Source organism: Arctopsyche grandis, chromosome 11, assembly GCF_051622035.1.
Source record: "Arctopsyche grandis isolate Sample6627 chromosome 11, ASM5162203v2, whole genome shotgun sequence".
NCBI classification, from domain to species: Eukaryota; Metazoa; Arthropoda; class Insecta; order Trichoptera; family Hydropsychidae; genus Arctopsyche; species Arctopsyche grandis.
In genome coordinates this window covers 9,026,296-9,047,981 of record NC_135365.1, presented here as the reverse complement: position 1 = coordinate 9,047,981, position 21,686 = coordinate 9,026,296, and positions in this window count along the sequence as shown.

Below are 21,686 nucleotides of genomic sequence, written 5' to 3'. Positions count from 1 at the left end.
GTCTAGTTTTTGTAAAGGTATGGTTTATTGACTGTTTCATAAAAGAAGTATACTCGGTATATAGCCCAAGAGACTATTGTGTCGGATTTGATTCGGATTCAGTCAGGAAGTCACGGTGTAAAATCTACACAATAGTTTTTATTCGATGGTCCACGGATCGTCGAGATTCTACAATCAGATATTTCGGTAATGGATTGAATTTGGTTTTAAGCCCATTCTAAAAGATTGGATTTGATTGCGTATCATTTATTAAGGTCCGTTCTCACGTCCGACCGATTCGAAGTCGATCAACTATGTCATCTATGTATTTTCAGGGCTGCCGCACGAAATAAGCCGATCTTTAGAAACATCAAAAATATCAAAACATTGTAATTGATTACAACTAATGATGTTTGAATGTTGTGTAATGGTTTATGGTAGTGAAATATAGGTATATATCATTCGCTATTTTACTTTGGACTTTTGATTATATGTATGTTACAGTCCGAGTATTTACTCCGGATCGTTCATGGACATACTACATAGTTTGTTCATACACGAATCTTCAAATGGAATCACCGGTTGTGGCATGATATTTTTAGCTGAAACTTTGAGATGTCAAAATTCCGAGTATTTAAAAGGGAAATCCTATGGAAACCATATTATTACGTTGCTATAATTTACGTTTCCCACATAGAGGATGCAACAAACGCTTGAGAATGCTTAAACTTACGCCTAATAGTTTAAATGAATGAACTAACTAGCTAGTTGGTCAATTTGTTATTTTGTGTACACTATGACTGAACAGATTGGTCTGTGTGTGAACAATCTAGTATGTTCATGAACGAACGAAATATACACTTGGACTGTTACATATACATAATTTGTGTAATGAATTCAGAGTACCTACAGTCTGTTTGTAGAGAGTTTGCGTCTTATTCTTGCTTTTTCCACGCCATGAATCCTAATCGCAGTAAAATATCATTCTTTTTTATACGTATCAACGGTTTAAGCTATATTTTATATGAATATATATATCCAATTTTTAGGCAAAGACCCGCCAATCTCTTTTCCATACATAAGATAATTTAGAACAATTTTAAAGGGACATTTTGTTAGCAATGTTGCTCGAAAACCATCTATCTTTCATACAAGTATTGTTCTTTTATAATTCGCCATACATTTTTAGCATCTGAAATATATTGCATATAGGGAAAGGTACCTGGTTGTCATTTAAGGAGTTTCTCGTCGCCTTCTATAGGCTTTATACATTGCCTAGGTATACAATCCGACCTCATCAGTTATACAGGAAGTGCACAAACGAAGACAAATGCTCACGATTATTATTCGAGGGTATGGTATTTTGTATGTGTTGGTAGATCCCAATTAGAGTTTGTCGGCGGAATAGTAGTATCTAATTTAGAGGCCACTCAAATGAGCCAAACACTCCTAAATACACGGGCAAACACAATTTCGCCTCGACGCATTCAATTTACACGGAATTAATTCTATTTCGGTATTTACGCGAGCCGCCACTGAAAACCAACTAACGTTAATGAACGGTAATTATGCACCACCTTGTGCGATAAATACCTTAACTTTTTCCATGACGTGAACATTACATACAGATACTCGTTTGAATCGAAAACTTTGTACGTATGAATATATGTGAGAGTTAAAGTATAAATTTATATACTAGTTTGTTCATACACGAACCAATCTGACCAGTTATAATGTACACAGAATAACAAATTGACAAATTAACTAGTTAGTTCATTCATTCAAACTATTAGACGTAAGTTTAAGCATTCTCAAGCGTTTGTTGCATCCTCTATGTGCATATGTATGTATGTATACATATTTACCCTGGGTTGCAATATTTGTAATATTAGCGGAAACGGAAATTATAGGTTATCATAATAACATCTCAAACGTTTTGACAGCTAAAAGTTTCATGCGACACCTGGTGAGTCTATTTGAATATATTTTGACTATTATCACTTAAAATGAAGCCAATGTTCGTGTATGAACAAACTAGTGTGTTCATGAACGAACCGGAAGGAGGACTTTGACTTGAAACGGATGTATGTATGTAAGATTTTTGTCGTTTACGGGTCAATTTGATACAATTTTTTGCAAATTGCATTATCTCTTTTAAGTAAACTGTAATTTCACTACCCGTCATTTTTGACGGGCGATACGCTCGTAATACTATACAAATAGACACAGTTGTTAACTGGCTTAATGCCCCATTTTTTTTATTTCGTTCTTATTTGCTTTGATTGTACATCTATTAGCACTAGAAGTCGACGTCCAAAATAAACACGAAACTCACGCAAAACGATAGTCTGTTACTATGCACATGGCGATTAACTTTTGTACGAGAATAGTCGTTAAAAAAAATTAAGTTTTAAACATGTCGCAAATGACACGTACGTATGTACAATGTGGCCAACTAACTATAATAAAAAGGTCGACTATAGTCCTCGTTCTATTCTCGTCCGGATCTCAGGGGCAATTCCGGTTTTTAGAAATAGATTTCAGTGCGTTATTTAGTAAAGTAAAAAAAAAGCACACGTCAACGTGCTTACAGTGTCGGTCATTGTAGTCATTTTGCTGATGCAACAAAAAAAATACCGCAGCGGAGACTAATCAATCTTTACTAAATTTAACCCACTGAATTCGAATATCAAAGTAATTTTCGTTGGTTTCCTCTCGTTTATTAAATATGAACGTTGATAAAAATGCGCGTTTTTATTTTTTACAGATTTTGCCTTTTGCAAACCACGTGCTGCGTACCTCTCTGTGCGTTTTAACTTAAAATGTTTGTATCGAGGAGATCAGTCACCCCAGCAAGAAGTACATAAAAGTATAGAACTGAAAAAACTGCAACAGAGCGCTTCCGCTTAAACGACCGACACTGTACTGGTGAAAAAAGTACATATCGATCATCATCGCGTTATCCGCAATACGACCTACTCAAAACTAGTACCGGGTGTGGTTAAAAAATCGACCGATCGACGATAACCGGTCCACTCGATACCGATGCGATAAGCCGAATCGAAAATATATTGGTTTTAAGAATTATTAAACCACTATACATACATATACCTTTACATTTACACCAATGCAGGTGCATATCTAGGTATGCTTAAACTAAAGCCAGTTTGATAATGTTGACACAATTAGCCGGCTAAGTGTTATGATCACATGACCGTAATATCGCGTCTCGTATATGAGTGTGCAGTGTAATTCAGATAGTGTGTTAAAGACGACATTATCATTTCAGGCCAATTCAGAACGGCCTTTAATTATTCAACACTAATAATTGCTAAGTAGTAATCGCTACGAAAATATTTACTGTTATTGTGTTTTGATGGAATTAAAAAAAATGAACGATGTTTGTATGTAGGTATGAATTATTTTAATTAGATGATAAGCTGCTAATGACACGTATAGGTTTTTTTATTAATACCTAAGTAATTTTATATGTGTATGAGAAGTTTTTATAAATTCGTCCCGTTATTTTTTTTTTATCTAATTCTTTCAATTGTTAAGCTGTTTGTTTGCTTTATTTTTTTTTAACTCAATTTAGCATCTGAGTGCTAAAATCAATCAATTAAAAGTGACATTTGTCATTCTTAGTATGGCTATGTTAATGGATTATTGTTTGAAAATAAATTACAATTTTCATTTGATACATATGTACCTACATATTTTACAAATTCCCCAATATTATTTATCGGCGTAGTTAAATAATATGTGTAAAAATTTTTGAAATAAAAAGTTATATCTGATATATTTATATCGTAATACGGTTTCGCCTATTTATTTGCCCTGCGTTTTTTATTTTATTTGTTTACCAAATAATTCAACACGTTATTGTATTTTATTTAAAATATTTTTAATTAGTATTTTAATCAAAATTAATAACAAATATTGATCATAAAAAAGTTACCATTGATTAAAATGAGGCGATTCTTTTTGGCCCACCATCTGTGCGCACTCTTATGTATATTTGGTGCGTGAATAGATATTTTTTGATAAAATTTTTTGCTACCACAGTATTTCTTTCTTATTATTAATCATTTTCTAATCTTTGAAATATATATTATAATTTAAATAACTGTAACATATTTTTTATAAAAAATCTCTAACAGATTACAATAAGGTGATTGTTTGTGGCCCACTATGAACATTTTTTGCTGTGCCTGAAAATACATTTTCCTAATTTGTAACAAAAATTTTAATATGTTTTATTATATTTACCAACTCTCTACACTTATATTGTAAACTAAAATCACATAAAATAGGCGCAATATAAAAATTATACCCGATCGAAATAAGATGATATATTTTGGACCACTTTACGCACGAACGAAATCGGCATCACACTTTGATATATTTAACCGTCGTAAAATAACTTGCTTGAATTAGCTTCCGTTATCTTTAAAAAGAAAATAAGTCTTAAGCATATCTTAGTACACTTCCGTTATCTTTGCAAAGAAAGTCATTCGATACTTGCCTATTGACTTAAGAGTTTAGGCACATCCAACTGAACCTCCGTTATCTTTACAAAGAAAATCAACTTTCAAATATAAACACAGCGCAAATTTTCCCAACTATGTATGTACGTACATACATACTAAATTTCGATCACACTACCTTCTTAGAACACTCCTTAATAAATCCATCATCAAACACGATAGTATTCGGAATCGAGCGAGCGGCCGACGAATATAAAAAGCGCATCGACGCAACGGTTGCATATAAATTTGCAAGAGAGTGGATTTAGCGGTGAAACGTGTCATTAGCTCGATACTTAAACACAAACACACACACACACACACAGATAAATAAATAGTTGGCAAATCTACGAAGCTCATCTCGGATGCGACTTACGCAGTCTCGACCGCACATTTTAGTGTGCGTGCGAAGTGAAACGAAACTCGGTCCCCACACAAACACACGATCCATCTTCTCGGTTTTAAAAACAAACTCGGAATACGAAACGAGAATTTGTATGCGAATGTATGTATGTGTCTTCATCCCGGCTGTCAGCCATACTAAAAGCGCGGTCGGACAATCCCCAGCTTCTGAATTAGTCTCTCTTGCCGGCCGCATATGGAAACCGGGTTCGAATTATGGCCAGCTCCATTTGTTCCTCTTCTGATCCGGAGCGAACTTTTATGGATCTAATGGTAGCACTTTCTGGATGTAATGCAGGACTTGTTAGTGTGACTATTAGACTTGCCAATGTTTATTATCAGATCGTTGAAACTGTTCGGAAGATTTGTGGTGTGATTTTAAAGTACGATCCTTTAAAGCCAACTCCAGGAAAAAAACGTGAGTTAGAAGTGTAGTAAGGAGTCATTCCGTGTACATATTTACATTGTTGATGGTATCTTCTTATTTCTAGGGTTATTTAAGCATGTTATTTATCTATATATGTACATGTATTGAACGTATCTATATATAAAATTGAATGTGTGTTTGTCTGTCTCGTATAGGCTCCTAAAGCACACAACCGATTACGATGCAACTTTCAGGATTTGTTGTATGCATGTCCGGGAAGATTACTGTGAAAAAAAATCACCCAAAAACGGGAATGAGTATCGTTGCAACGCAATAATTTCAAATATTTTCACGTCGCGACCTGCGTTGTTAGGGTAAAATAAACAAACAATTGAATTATTTCAAATGTGTTCGCTGCCTGCGTTTTTCCGATTAATGGGAACGGAAACAAGAACGGGAATTGCATGCGTTATTGTGGCATTGCAACGCATGCCGGGTTAAGCTAGTATACATAATAAAAATCGATATTAAAAAACTCAATTACGCGTCAACTATACAAATGAAAGGGTTAAAATAGCATTATGAATATTCAAAGAAATAATTTTATCATTTATTGGAAAACTGTGTTGATTCTGAGACAAAATTTTCATCGACTATCATTTCGAGGACTTATCATGTAGTTTTAAATACTGAAGCTTAAGGTTTGGTTGGGAGTATTGAAAACAAATCAAAGTTTCTATGACGATGATATCGATAGCCTTGAATATATATTTTTTTTCGATTCAAATAAATTAAAAAAAAAAACTAATGAATGTTTACCATTAGATTAGACCGGGTAAAACCACTAGTATCTAATAAAGTGTTTAAGGCATATTAAAAAAAGCTCAAACAATCTATTTTCAATTCTTAAAATACATTTAATACATATGTATATATTATACTTACATAACATAAAATAGCTATTAGCAACTAAACATTCACTTAAAAGTTTATGAAGATTTGTCCATACGTTATTATATTATATATTATTGTTTGACGTTTGAAAACATGTTATCGCAATCTAACACGTCTAAGCGGTTAGCCAAATGTGTTATCACTCTAATGGAAAATTTTAGTTTATATATAACTACGTAGCTGTATTAACCGGCTTCGCTCGGTATTTGTAATATAAACTGCGTAAACATGACTAATATTTATTTGAATAGTTTTATTTTATATAAATTTATTTGAATACTCATTTTTTTTTTATTAAATTGACTGTCACGAACAAACAACTATATATATAGAAATTCTCTTATAAAAAATTATATTTATACGAAATTATATGTACACATACCAGAATCCGGCGTATGCCCTCTCTAGGGCTTCGCCACCGGCGTCTACGCCTCCGGAGGCACCGCCCCCTAGGGCTTCGCCCTCGGCGCCTTTGCCCCCAGGGACTACGAATCCTTTGAATCGAAAGAAAGCGAATCGTCGCCTATGAATTGAAAAAATCAATAAAATTGAAAAAAATCGTGTTGCTATTATCTACATAAGCCAATCTAAAATTATGATACCAAATCTATTATTTCGTGTCATATTATCACCATCTTTCACATCTGTAAATCAAAATATAAAAAATAAGAAGACGCACTTTTAGATGTGTGAACGTGTGTTGTAGTGATCCTGAAGTTAGAATATTTATGACTTCCAGTCTTGTGTGAAGCATGTTATCACCATCTAACACAAATATAAATTAAATTGAAAACTCGTATGTTTTGAAGCAACATCCTGGCATCATCTACATACGTATGTATGTATGTATGTATAATTCATTTCACGGCTATTTGCAATAGGGAGAAAAATACGCGACTCACATTGAATTTTATACCAATAGAATTAGATTACTAAAAAGATATATGTACATATACACAATTAATTGGATTCAATGACTTTTGATGATCATTATATTATACTTTGAAGATTGCACTCTATACTTACGAAATGAAAAATGTGTTGCTGTAAAACTTTCAAGAGAACACACCCTCGTCGAAACGAGGGTAATTTAATAGTGAACATTCACCCTCACGATTTATAATTTTTGCATCAGTTACGCTCGCGTGTCAGCACCACCCCGTCCTCCCCCAACCCCTAGGTTTAGATGACGAGGCCACTTGCGCAATTTCTCGCATTAATCTGATCTATAGCCACCCCTTCGTCTGTATTTTAGTTGGGAATTGTGATCGCGTTGTGCTCTCTCTGCATTATCTTTCCGTGCACGGACCGTTTCAGACAACGCTAATTGAATGTTTCTCTTCTCCTTCTGTCTCTCTTGTCTTTTACTTTTTCACCGTTTCGAAATCGGATTCGTGCACTTTTAACTTCATCGTCTTCGTTTATAAATTTGATTTGATTCACGTTCTTGCAGAATCTTCTCCTCCGGAAATGACAGCCTATAAAAAAAAGACGTCAACTTCGTTCGTTTTTTCGCATCTTCTTTTAAACGCACGAGGAAATTGAAAATAATAATAAAAAAAAAACAACTGAAATTTATCTTTGAATGTTGTGTAAAACTTTAGCTATTATTGTGACATCTTCAATGATTGTTTCAGTTCAAATGATAAATGCTTAAGTTACTTTTGCATTTAGTGGTTAAGTGTAGGCATTTTTCATGTAGTATTTCTAGTGTAAAAGTCAGAAGTGTCAAATAAATAAATACATATATCATTTTGATTTTTTGCTGCCAATATGAGAATTTTATTTCGAAAGTATTAAATTTTGAGCTTTTTTATATAAAGTTAGTATTTACAATACGTAAATACTGACAAGAAAGATAGTGTGAAAAAAACATAATAATCATTGAATCAGTAGCTATTAGAATAGACTCTGAACTGATCTACATAACAAATATTGGCAATTTAGCGTAAGTAGTAAAAAATGCTAGCTACCATACAAATATGTAGGCAACTGTAGGCAACAGTCTCTACAAGAGGTATGTATATCACTTCATCTGTAGACCCGTAAGCTATGTGACATAGCAGAGGAGCAAAACTAGTTTGCACTATGAAAAAAATAGTGCTTTTAAAATTATTTTTTCTGATCCGGTTCCGGATTCCTGTTTCAGTTCCGGATCCCGATTTCTGTTTCAGTTCTAGATCCCGATCCATGTTTCAGTTTCGGATAGGGGTTCCTTTTTCAGTTTCGGTTCCAGATTCCTTTTTTAGTTCCGGTTTCCCATTCCTTTTTCAGTTCTGGATCCCCAATTTCTTTTTCAGTTCCGGTTCTGGATTCTTAAATTTAATAAAATTACAAATTAATGTTTACAGTTGCATTAGCCATGTTTAAGCGGTTTATATTACAAATACCGAGAGAAGCCGGTTAAAACCACTAGTATGTACATAAAATTAAAATTAAAAAAAAAATTCATTAGACGTGTATACATAAACAAAAATTATGCCTTTAGATTTTGATAGTTTGATTTTATTTAAAATTATAATTGATTTAAAAAATACTATAATTGGTCTTTGCCTATATGTAAAAATAATTTAAAAAAATTAACTTATATAAATGTTAGAAAGTCTAGAAATAGGGTGATACTTTTTGGCCCACTTCGTGTGTGCGTATCTTCTTACGTTTTATCTATTCGATAAAGACGAGGGATAGACGCATTAAAATAGGACTGTACAAGGCTTAACGCTGTTGCTATGCTGTTGCAGCATTTTCGACATTCAGAAATATCTATACGTATAAATCTTCGTCGAGATTTCGTCGAAGCAAAATGCGAAAGATAAAGTTTGAGAAGTGCCGGTCCAGCGCAATCTGAATCGCGATGAAACTCGAGCGTTTCAAAAGCGAGTTTTAAACTCGGTTTCTTTTGAAGTCGCCTCGAATACACACGAAACTTATCTCGCGCTTCGAATCTCCACAGAAAATGTATAAATTCTCATCCGAATAAATAAATAATAATATGATATACAATATAGCACGCTAAGCATTCACCGTTTGTATTATCCATGTACCATTATAATTCAGACAGTCAGCCGCGCTCATTTACTTTGTACGTTGTGAGTTTGCTTTGTGCGATTTTATTTTTATTTTGGTCAGTTGCAATTTTGCGAAAGATACGAAAAATTCGGTGTACGTGTCCGAGGCTGTATAGTTGTAAAGTGCGGCCGTGAAAAATACGCTTCAGCAAAACGCAAATGATCTCTGACCTCTGAGCCAGCTCAAAAACACGTCTCGCTTCTTTCCGTTCGTCGTGAATAACAAGCAGGGCTTTTGAAAGCCAAATTTTTAAATTTTTACAATGGAAAACTGATAAATTTACACGACAATGTGTGAAAATAAAAACGTACATAATACAATTTAAAATTATGATCGTATCACAATACAATGTATTCTGGCATAAAAAGCTCTACTATGTATGTATGCCTAACAGTTCACATTATATATGTATGTACATATACACTATATAATATATACTTATACATAAATGTAGCAAATTTGTGAAAAAATCATATTTATTTATTTATTTATTTATTTTAATATACAAGTATACCACAGAGTCTTTACAGGTCACCCCAATATGACACTGTGGCCAGACAATACATAAAAGATCAAATACATAAGAAAAAATAAAACAACAATAATAGAAAAACAAATAAAATAAAACATTTAAAAAATTGTACATAAAAATTAAAAATTGAAAAATTGAGAATTAATAAATTGAAAAATCAAAAATGAAAATAATACACAAAAAAAAAAACACATATATAAATAGTTTAAATTGAATTAAAAGTAAAAAACAGTAAAAATACGGATAGATTATCCGGTGAAATATTGAAAATATCAATGTGATTGCTGACCAAATTCAAGCAGCGTAAGACTCGAGCGATTGGTGAAAAAGCAAGAACATTAGTTCTTGCTTTAATAGTTTGGAACAATGGACGCAATCGATAATCAATGAGGCGAGATGGAACCCAAAATTTCATTTCTTCCAATATAGTTGGGTTGTAAATATCACCTCTTAATAATTTGAAGAAATGACACACAAGATGCATATCCCGCCGATGAGATAGGGAAGTATAGCCAACAGAACCTTGCACAAAAGCACTAGGAAACAGTTGAGGGTAGTATCCAAACTCCCTCATATATAGATAGCGGAGGAACTTATTATTATGTAATTATTCCTTCCAAATTTAAATCAATTTCATACGAAATGACATTGAAATGAATGAATCTTTACACGTTCGAAACGAGAATAATGAGTGGTGATATATAGAGGTAGGATAGTCACAGTGCTATCTATTGTTCGGCAAACCTTTAACAATGCATTTACAACCTTTGAACAATACACGGCCCCCTCAGGCTCCGGTGAGTAGTGATATATGTATGTATTTGAACCTTACAAAATAATAAATAACCACTAAAATTGTCCTATGGCTAACATCCTCATTTGATTGGTCATACTTTTGATATTTCTTGCTAAAAAGATAGATATTTCTTCTTTTCAAATAGAGTGTTCGGAAAATGTTTTTCTCCGATCAATTTATATTTATTTACTTACATAAAGCGACATTTGCCCTTTTTTTAAAACAAGCAGTGTATTATATTATATGTATGTATATAAAAAAAATAATATTCCAATATTATACTTACATACATTAAACTTGAACTCAGCGCAGAACTGTGACACGTGGACGACAATGTATGTAGTATCTCTTTATTGATTTTTTGAACGTTAACCTTTTCGCCGATATCGAATCGCACTTACGACATCGCCATCGACTTATTATTATGTTCACCGCTTAATGTAATCAAAGTTCAAAGCAAGGCTGAATAGAATCTCGAATGCCATGTGATCACAATACAAAAGTGTCTCTTTGTACAGAGCGGCCGTCAATCGTTGAGGCCGGGGCCGGATGTGGAGGTCTTGTCGAAGTGCATTTGTCAAATTGAAAGCGATTTTAACCCGCCTGTCAGTTAATTGATGGCATTAATGCCATTTCGAGCTGTATGGCCGTTGCGATTACTGTAATTCACACTGTACATATGTACAAGATCGCCGGGACGTGCCGTGCCGGTCGCTTTAACTATCATATTTCAATTGGTGTCTGTCAGATGCTGGCAATCTTTTTAAATTTTAGAGATGAAGATCGTACAACAGAAAGGTTTTAAAAGGATGTTATACGTATTAAGGTCCGTGTGTATGATACAGCACTGCACGGTACAACGCTGTACGAAAGAGACCACTTCCATTCATACTATACAGCACCGCCCGTTTACAAAGTCAAAATCGGCTTTTATATACATATGTACATTACAACAGCATAGATCAATGGTTAGTATGTAATGCTTTCAATTGTGTGGTCACACGTTCTATCCCTGGCTTTGTTCCTGGCCAGACCTTGGATATGTGACTCCAAGGTCGATCGCTTCCTATCAGAGTTTTCCAATTTATCTCATTTCATTGAAACGGTTTCAACAAATTGGCATCCCTTTCGCAAAAATTCGAGCTATTCAGCATCACGGCTTTCGCTGATGCATAAAAATGTCTCTGTAGCTGTTAATCGTTTGAGCATAGATGTCGTGTTTAATAATTGGTTTATACCTGGTTAAATAATACTTAATATGTATAGCATATTCGTCACTTTGTATCAATCTGTTAGACAATTGTGCATGATTGAATGAATAAAAATAAATAATAATTAGAGACCACGAAGATACGGCGCAATATTGCTTCCGTCGTTCGAGTCAATATTTAATATCTCACAATACGAAGCTTCCGAAAATATTCATATGTAGATGGCAACACTTATTTTAGTACGGGTGCATTCGCCACTATAATGTCACGTCATGCGTGAATATTTCCACAAAGGTCAAAGTAAACCGGATATTCTGCTGTATAATATAAATATATCGTGTGGATTGCTGCTGTTATATCTACGCCACGTACATATTATAGAACATATGAATGTATCCATATATTTACATAAAATGTACTAAAGAATACATTTCTTACTGTAACTTGTTACTTAACCAATGTTCGAAGCAAGCGTGCAAACAAGCTTGTAAAAAAAGGTTTTTCTACGAATTAATTGCAAAACCCTCTGCTTTCTGAGTCTAGTTATAACCATAGGCCGGCGCAACCCTGCGCACTATTGTTCATTTTTATGGTGAACCTTTTTTTTTTTTGCTCTCTAGCTTTGTAGTTTGCCCTGTTTCCTGAAAAATAGCCCCAAAATCCCATATTTCCTTTAAAAATCACGCTCCGCCGCTGAAAACTAAAGGTAGGATAGTCACAGTGCTATCCATTGTTCGGCAAACCTTTAACAATGCATTTGTAACCTTTGAACAATACACGGCCCCCTCAGGCTCCGGTGACTAGTTATAACCTGTTATGCCACAATGGTCTGTTTAGAATAAATAAAATAACCAGAGATAGGCGCGAAAATGCGCTGAAACAGGTTCCTATTGTTAATTTCTCTTGTTAACCTTTTTTTTCTCTCTAGAGAGCAAAAAAAAAGGTTAACAATAGAAATTGACAAAAGGAACCCATTTATTTCGAACTGGCACATCCTAGCGCCGCTCACTGGTTATAACTAGAGGTAGGACCGGAAGCGTACTTTTTCCAGGAAACAGGGCATTTTGGGTCTATTTTCCAGGAAATAGATCAAACTACAAAGCTACAGTGCAAAAAAAAAAGATTCATCATACAAATGAACAATGCATGGCGATCAATAAACAAATAACGGCACGCTTCCGGTCCTACTTCTAGTTATAACTATTCAACAATGTAACCTGCGAAGTTAAGTAGGGGCGGCAAGCAGGCGTCATCACATCGATCTGACAGTCGATTCTGAAAATTGTTTGATGATTCTGAAAATTGTTTGATAACGCTTAAAGTTTATAGTCATTAATGAAAGTTAATCACTTTAAGCTTTAAGCTTTATGTCGGAGATATTTGCTTACTTTCATTAGAGCAAACCTCTGTATGTACATAGGTAAAATGCCAAAGCGATCGGAATAGTGGAAATGGTTCAAAATCAGCTCACAAAATTGCGCCACGTACCCACAGTCAATGAAACAAACAAAAAGCTTTTAAAAATATGTAACATATGCACACCAATTGAAGTATTGAAGTATTGAATTTCAAGGATTGGAAGCCACTGGTCTATAGGAAGAAAATTGATCTGGCATGGGTCGGTCGTCTTGTCTTGTCGTATTCCAGACAGATAGACAGGCCTGGGATATGCAGCTCGTTATCTATCTGTCCGAAACGTGAAATAATCCCCTAATCCTAAGCAAATATTGTTGTTTGAGTTGTCGGGAGACTCGCAACAGGAAAAGGAAGTGCTATTTAATCTATCCATCCATAGTATATTAAAAATATATAAATAGGATTTTATAATACTTATCTACATCGGTTATATGTAGGTACGTATAATGTAGTTGTGTAGTTCCCGTCAAGTACATACATTAACATATCAAAGGGATATCCTGTCTCAAACCGTCAAACTTCGATAAATGGAATCAGAAATTGCCAGGACAATGTCGCTTTATTATAATACCTGCCTTATTCAATCACTCTCAAGAGATAACGCAATCATATAAATATAAATATGTATCTATAGATATATCTGTAGTGTAAGATAAGTATTTATATTTATTCTATTAAATGCTGTGTGGCAAAATATGTATGTGTGCTATCTATCTATATGTACATTTATTAGGTTGATGTGCTTTTGATGTTAAAAATTATTAATGAAATGAAAGCAGATATACATATGTATGTATATGTATTTGTGTTCAATGAACCGAATATCTAGTGTTTGTTTGGGTATAATATTGTAGAAATCGTCAAAACATGTTCCAAACTGTGTAATCTGTCAAAATATAGAGATAGCCATTTGAAACATTTTGTGTGTGTTTTTAAGTTTGAAAACTATTGATAAATAGTATATGTACATTAATTAAAATATATGTTAAATTATTCTACATATATATGTTTAATTAAGTTATTCAACGATAAATGTATGTTTAATTAAGTTAATTCATGTTCATATAAAATTGATATACGTACATATGTACTATCTAATGTTTATATTTAATATTGAGATATTGGACTTTTTTTTCGTATTAATTCTTGTTTTCATTAACATACACTTTGGTTTAATTTTTGAACTACTTACACTAATATATATGTAACATACATATATACTAATAAATTTTCTAGGAACTTTCAATGGTTTCTCAATGCTTTTTAATATATGTACATATATACAGATACATTTTAAGTTTCTTCTACATTTCTTCAAATATGGCAATCACCGCTATCGATTATTGTCAAATCTATGTCGTTTCAATAAAATATCACCGAAAACACTCCAGGAGGTGATTTTTGGCTTGAGTGCCATCGCAGAGATTATGCATGCTAGCGTTATTTTGAACACGTGCAAAATAAGCAAGCGCAACATACACAGTTATATATGTATGTAGCTAGTTCCCAAACGCTCCGTCCAAACACACTATACACGTTCCAAAATCTTTCCTACATATATGTATACATATGTACATATATTCTTTAAATTCCCCGAGAAATTACCCCCTCTTGTCGGCCCTGTTTACATCAAATATTTATTATTTTATTCCATTGTAAAGTATTCAAGGAAAGATTGAATATTTATTCATTGCCGTCTAAAAATTGAATAGATATAAATAAAAAATATGTATTCACATTAATATTTTTGCGTAAAAATAACATCTATTGTTAAAAATTATTTAACGAAAGATACTATCCATCTTCTGGGAAATAATATTATTGTATGAAAAATCAATATGTATATGTACATAATGATACCATTTTATAAAAAAAAAACTTTTCATCAAATCAAAGCCTTGAACTACAATTTCAACACAGATGCAATCAATCATGACACAATTAATTATATGTATGTATATTTCTAGAATGATTGCATCCGCATGTTAAAACCAGCGTCGAATCTTCGACACACCTATTCAATTACCGATGCATCAAATTGAATTATTCATAATTCAAATTATTCATTCACGACTTATCAGAATCGGCTGCGGGCTACGAATTACCTCACCAGTCATCTTTCGACCTGTCATCTATATATTTTATTTAACTACACACACTCGGAACACTATTACAGTAATGAAATCCTCGGCGAGAGATCGCTATCTCCGCATTTTCGTGAGTCACGGGACTTTTCGTTCATCGAAAGCGTGCGTATTTTCTATGCTGAAAGCGAACACGATTCATGAACGAGAATATGTATATAAAAAATATGTATTTATGTATATATAAATTACCGGGCTATAAAGTCCGGAGTCGGTATTAAAAAATTCATTTGATAATTTGGCCGCAGTCCGATTGACGAGTCACGAGAACGACTCGCAACGGAACGTGACTCACGGCGCTTGATGGGAAAACTACGTGAGTTTTTCCGACTCTCGACTGTGCGACATCATTTTATTGGTTTTTTGACGTAAAGCCGAGTCTATTTGTGAGGGTGCATATTAGCGATGACAGCGACGTGAAAATGTGTCGCCAGAGATTTCCAATAATGAAACTATTGTTGAACAAGAATGAATCTTTCAACAATGATAATCTTAAACATAAATGAACGTTGAAGAGTGATGAGCTTCTTATATTCTTCAAATATATAAATTCCTTATAGGAGATAACAATGATGAATACCGGCTAAACATTAGTTAGATACATATTTGCATTTAAAATTCTGATCGAATCAATCCGGTCGGACTTGCAGCAAGCTAAATTCTTCGATGCTTCAGCTTCATCTGTTTGTGATTTAAGCACGTTATTTCAAAATGTAAAACTGTGTAAAATTTACAACACAGACCGGTCGACCCTCTATGGCGTTTATACAGCAGAATTCCTTCGATGTCGTGATGCGTCTTCTTTATCTATTTGTGTCCTTGGTATCATACAATGGATATGTTTTTTCAATAGAATACAATTCTTATTGTGTTAACTGTATGAAGTTTTATAAAATAATGTGTTTTTAATTCACAAAGCAAACATACAAGACAATGTTGAAATAAATAAATCTTTGTAAAACATCATGTATGTGTGTATTTTCGTTTCCGTAAGATATTCTACCTTGCGTAGTTTATATTTAAACACAGCAGGCGAATCTAATTCGGCTCCGGTATTTTTTTTTCTTTTAATACGTATTCCCTTATCTTGAGCCGAGGTTTGACAAGCGCCGTAGAACAAAGGCGATTATTATTGCCGTATCGTAAAAAAAAAAAAACGCATTTATCTCGACCCGCCATCCATCCAGATGAGGCACGCGAGACGAGTTTTGATATACGCTGGCGAGAATTCTCGTTTTTCTCGTCTCGAAATTATATATAAGACTAATTAATGTCGTTAAAAAATTTCAGACGGTTTTTCCTATGAATTCAGATTGAATTTGCGATAAAAATGTAGCGCATTATTTATATTCCTGAGCTTTCGTTTTATATTAATACGTATGTCAAATGTAAATATTTTGTACGGAATTTTTCGTATCAATATTAAGAACGATTCTTATTTGTGTTTATATTTAATTCAGCGACTTGTAACCTTTGATCTACAAGTTGATCTCATTAGAACGATTTTATTGATATTAAATTTATTAAATTGATTTTCATTAATCATCACTACGTGACTTACAAGCTCAAGGTTTATTTACTAATAAACTATCAACTGTTCTATTTACTTAGTATACACATGTATATATAATTTAATATTATAAATCGGAAGGAAACGATGCAAATTAAACCGTAGCCTTTACGACGATCAGATAAGCTAGATTGTATTTTTTTCATCATTTTAGAATACATATTACATTAGCATAAAATAATAGGTATATGTATGTACTTAAGAGCGCGGTATAAATTTACATCATACGTATACGCGTTCAACTTTCATTCGAAAATCTGTCGATTACCAGTTTCGATTATACTTTTTTAAGCACTTAGATATAATCTCGATGTATTTGAACACACTTTGAACAGAATAATAATTATATAATACACATTCAATATGGGAAGAGTGAATCGCCTGTAATTCCTCGGGCGAAAAAGTGCGTTTAGATACCATCAATTATAGAAAAAAAGCGTTTTTCTAAGAAACGACGTTGCTTATATGCAGTGTCCGTTGGCGTATGAAACCAAAATGGTCACAGATGGACAGGTTTTAGAGATTATCTCATAAAGTAAGCAAGTCTACGTATCTGCTAAATATCGGCCGTTAACGGCATCGACTTTCTAGTGTGTTTTAAAGCCAAGTGATTACTCGCAGGAAGCAACTGTCAATGAGACAAGTTTCCAAAAGAGTGTATTTGAGCAAAAAAGCACGTTTTTGAGCGGCAAACTTCAAAAACAAACTAGCAATTAGCTGCTGGGCACGGACAAGCCGTTGAAAGTTAATCGAATTGGTTCAGTTCATCATACTTGATTCAAACGTCAACTATGTACATAGTTAGTCGATATGTCAGATACACGATGTATCCATATGTGAAAGTGGTGTTTTATTTATTCCGTTGCAGATTCTATTTTGGTATTTACCGCTCAAAATAAATTGGAACGATTTTATTAACAAAGTTGAGATACGACACTTTGGTATGGTAAGAACACACGAAAGTGTGGCGCAGAACGCGCTTGTTTGATTTTGGTTTTTAAATGCTATTTATTATTACTAAATTACGTTCACAATATATCTTATATATATACATATTTAAATAGCTACTGATCTACTGATCATTTTCTATTTTAAATTTTGTTAGTAATCATAGTATAATATTATTCTAATGTTAATGTACAGCATAATAGGAAAAAGAGCTCAAAAACCTATTTACAATTCTTGTAAATGCTCATAATACATCTAATACATAATAGTAATTAAAGACTCTCTAAAGTCGACGATCTAAAGCAGATTGTGTTTAGGTATTCTTTAGATTGTTTTTAGGAAATAAAACGTGCTTGTAGTTCCAGCTGTGATGGGCGTATCTTCATGTCATTCATATTTTAACTAGTATCTCCCACATTTCTTCAAATATGGGAATCGCCGTTATCGATGACTGTCAAATCTATATCAATACAAGGATAAAATATCAACAAAATAACTCTAGAGGGTGAGTTTTGCCAAGGATCAAAAAGCAAAACTATAAAAAAGCACATGTACCGCGTATCTGCACTTTAAGCCATGGACTCGGATAAACTATTTGTATTTTTATTATGTGTTTAAGAGCCACTCGCCAATACTCAACGTATGCAGATCTGAGACCCAGTGTTTCTATCTTTGTCTTTTTCTTGTGTTTGGGTCAAATTATGGAGAGGCCTGATATTTGACAAATCTATAAATAAAGTTTCTAGGAAAACGTCAGAATTTGAATCATGCTATTTTTATTTATTACAAGGCTTGTTTTAGTTCCCAAGCTCCTCCGATCGGCTTGAAACTTTGCCAATTTGGGAGTTTTTTCCACCGATAGAGATTTGAATTGTTTCCACTTAGTTGATAGTGAAATATAATCTTAATTAGCACGTTTAAGAATTCAAAAATTTTGGAAACGGTGAAAGCTAACCCATTGCCAATAACCAGTAGCCTTGTTTGTTTGACTCCCCCCCCCCCCTCCGCTCAATTAGTCAGATTTTAATTGCTTAAACGTCTTTAACTTTAAATTGTTCACACTATATCTCATCAAATTTGCATTATTTATTTATCTATTTAAAGTTTGGACCATTGTAGCATTACAGGAATTTCAATGCGCCACAATGATCAAAAATATAAGAGAAAATAAACAAAATAATATCTATAGAAATTAGACATGACAAAAACAAAATATATAATTATATATATACAACACATTTAACATAACCATAAAAAATAAAAAGCTATAAAGTAGCGGATACTAATAATTACAAATTATAAAAAATAAAGAAGGGAATGTCTTATAAAAAGAAAAATAAATATATATACATGCATATGTATGTACATATATACACAGGCAAAAATAGTACATTTATACATAATCATAAAAAACAATAGCATTTAATAATAGCAGATAACGTAAAAATATCAAATTATAGGCTCTCATTATTTCTCGTATATATTTTAATTCGGATTATATAATGAATGATAAAAAGTTTATATAAAATGAAATGGCCAATGTCAGGCAATGGCCAAAACGTCTGTCGCCCGCAGCGCTAATTTTTGACGTCTCTCTTTTCGATCTCATCTTTCATTGTTTTCAACTCTCTGAATTAGACTTTTTGACTTAATTTTGGACTTTCACGACGTTTTAGTTCGACATTTTACGAACCTTTTATCATAATAAATTTTATAAGTCATTTTCAGGTCAACCTACATCGTTTTTGTCATTTCACATGTCGAAGGTTATTAACTACTCTACAGCCCTTATATGTAGGTATATAAATGTAATTTTCGACCTTATAGTTACATCGACGGATTTGTATTAAAAAAAAATACGAGGACAGGTCCTTGCAATCAAATTCAAATCGCAAAAACTTGCATCGCAAAACCATGACAAATCTGAATATGAAAGCGCTCCTTTATACCAAAGAGAATTATTCATGAGGGAATCTCTAGAGTGCAACACAAAAATATTTAATATATACGCACGTATTTAAAAAGCAATACACTGCATTGAACGAGCGGGAAGACGACAGAGGAGGGTTAGTAAGGATGCTTGGACCTGAATATGTAAAGATTAACCCTTTGTGCCAAAAGTCCGCAATAATGTGGGCCTTTATTTATTAGCGAGGGTCACACGTTCCTCTTTTTGCATAAATTACGCACAAATTCATAATGCACAATGCGTCTTTGCTTTCGCTTTGATTGCATTGTTTGGATCTACATACATACATAAGATCGAGAAGAGATCCTGTGTGTGTGTGATATTTTTGAAATGGGATGCTTTGATGCCTATGTTAATTCTTAATCTCAGTTTCATCTGAGTGCATAACTTGCGTGACTGGGTCAGCTTTTTAAACAAATTGACATAACCGGTCGCTTTTTCGAGTATCGCTCGCTTGAGTCATTTGAGATGATTTGGGATTAAAAATTTTCAGTTGATCCATGGTGGATATAAGTGCTTGCCTCTCTGATAGATAAGTCTGTAAATTGTTGGAAAATTCACATAGTTTTAAGCCTTGAAAATATACCCTAGGAAAGCTCAACGTACGCTTTTCAATAAGTACAAGTCTTTTTTTGAACGTACATATATACTATCTTAAGGGATGTAGAATTAGTTTATTCGATGACGTTTGAAGATTTGATGATTTTAATCCATATTGCTTGTCGTCTTGGTGTAATATACATACATATATCGCGACGGCCTCGATCGAGTTCGATCTACCATATGATAAGCATCTACGATCAGACCGGGCGTATGAATTATTGCGACGGAAACCCGATAGGTTTTCACATATAAAACCTGTTGTATTATATTATAATATTACTCGACAAATATTGGGTATCCGCAAAGTACCAGAATGTATCCTATTATGAAACGGATTTTTATCTTGATTTGTCTTCATTTTCATCGTGAAACCTTTTTTCGGTTTACGCGGTGTCATTTTTCACTTTTGTCGATGTGTGTATATGTGTGTAATATAAGACGACTCTTTCAAAGTGGCTTCACTCTAAAAGGTCCAAAGTCGACGTATTAACGTTGAAAAGACTCATAATGAGCTGCTTAAGTTTAACATTACATCTTACCTTTCGAGATATGGATCAAGAACGTCAATCTTCTTAATAATACAAAAAAATACTATAAGTAATATTTATTTATATGTATATGAGCCGTTATATTTGAAAGTGGCGTAAGTCCAACTTTCTGTTCCAAAAACACTATTTCAGTTTGACTTAATTCGCAAATTTTTATCACCAGGACCGCTCGGCTATGCAAACTTAAATCGGCCGCTCTTTAATTTTATCAGCATTTTTATAAATAATATTAATAAGTAAAATAAAGTAAAAATATTGTGTGAGAAATATAGTGTTGAAAATTTTAATCACTATAAAAATTAACCGAAAAACAAACAAAAAACCAAAACTTTCAGTTCTAAACAAGACCAGACGACAAGAGAGACGAACTTTTTCACGTTCATTCTGAAAATATAGTGTTTTTACCCCCAAACCCACATCTAGGACATTGTTCTTTCGATGACCAACCAATGCTCAACATCCTTGAAGAAATACATACATCTGACAGTCGCAAAGATAATACAACATTAGTAAAAAAGACCTAGCTTTGTGCGGACCGAAGCTATACCTGCTATCCTGTTATTTATAGTCAGCAGCATAGCTCGGTCATTAAGCTTCTGCTTAACACCGAGGCGCCGGGTTCGATCCCACGAGCTGACCTCGATTGAAAATA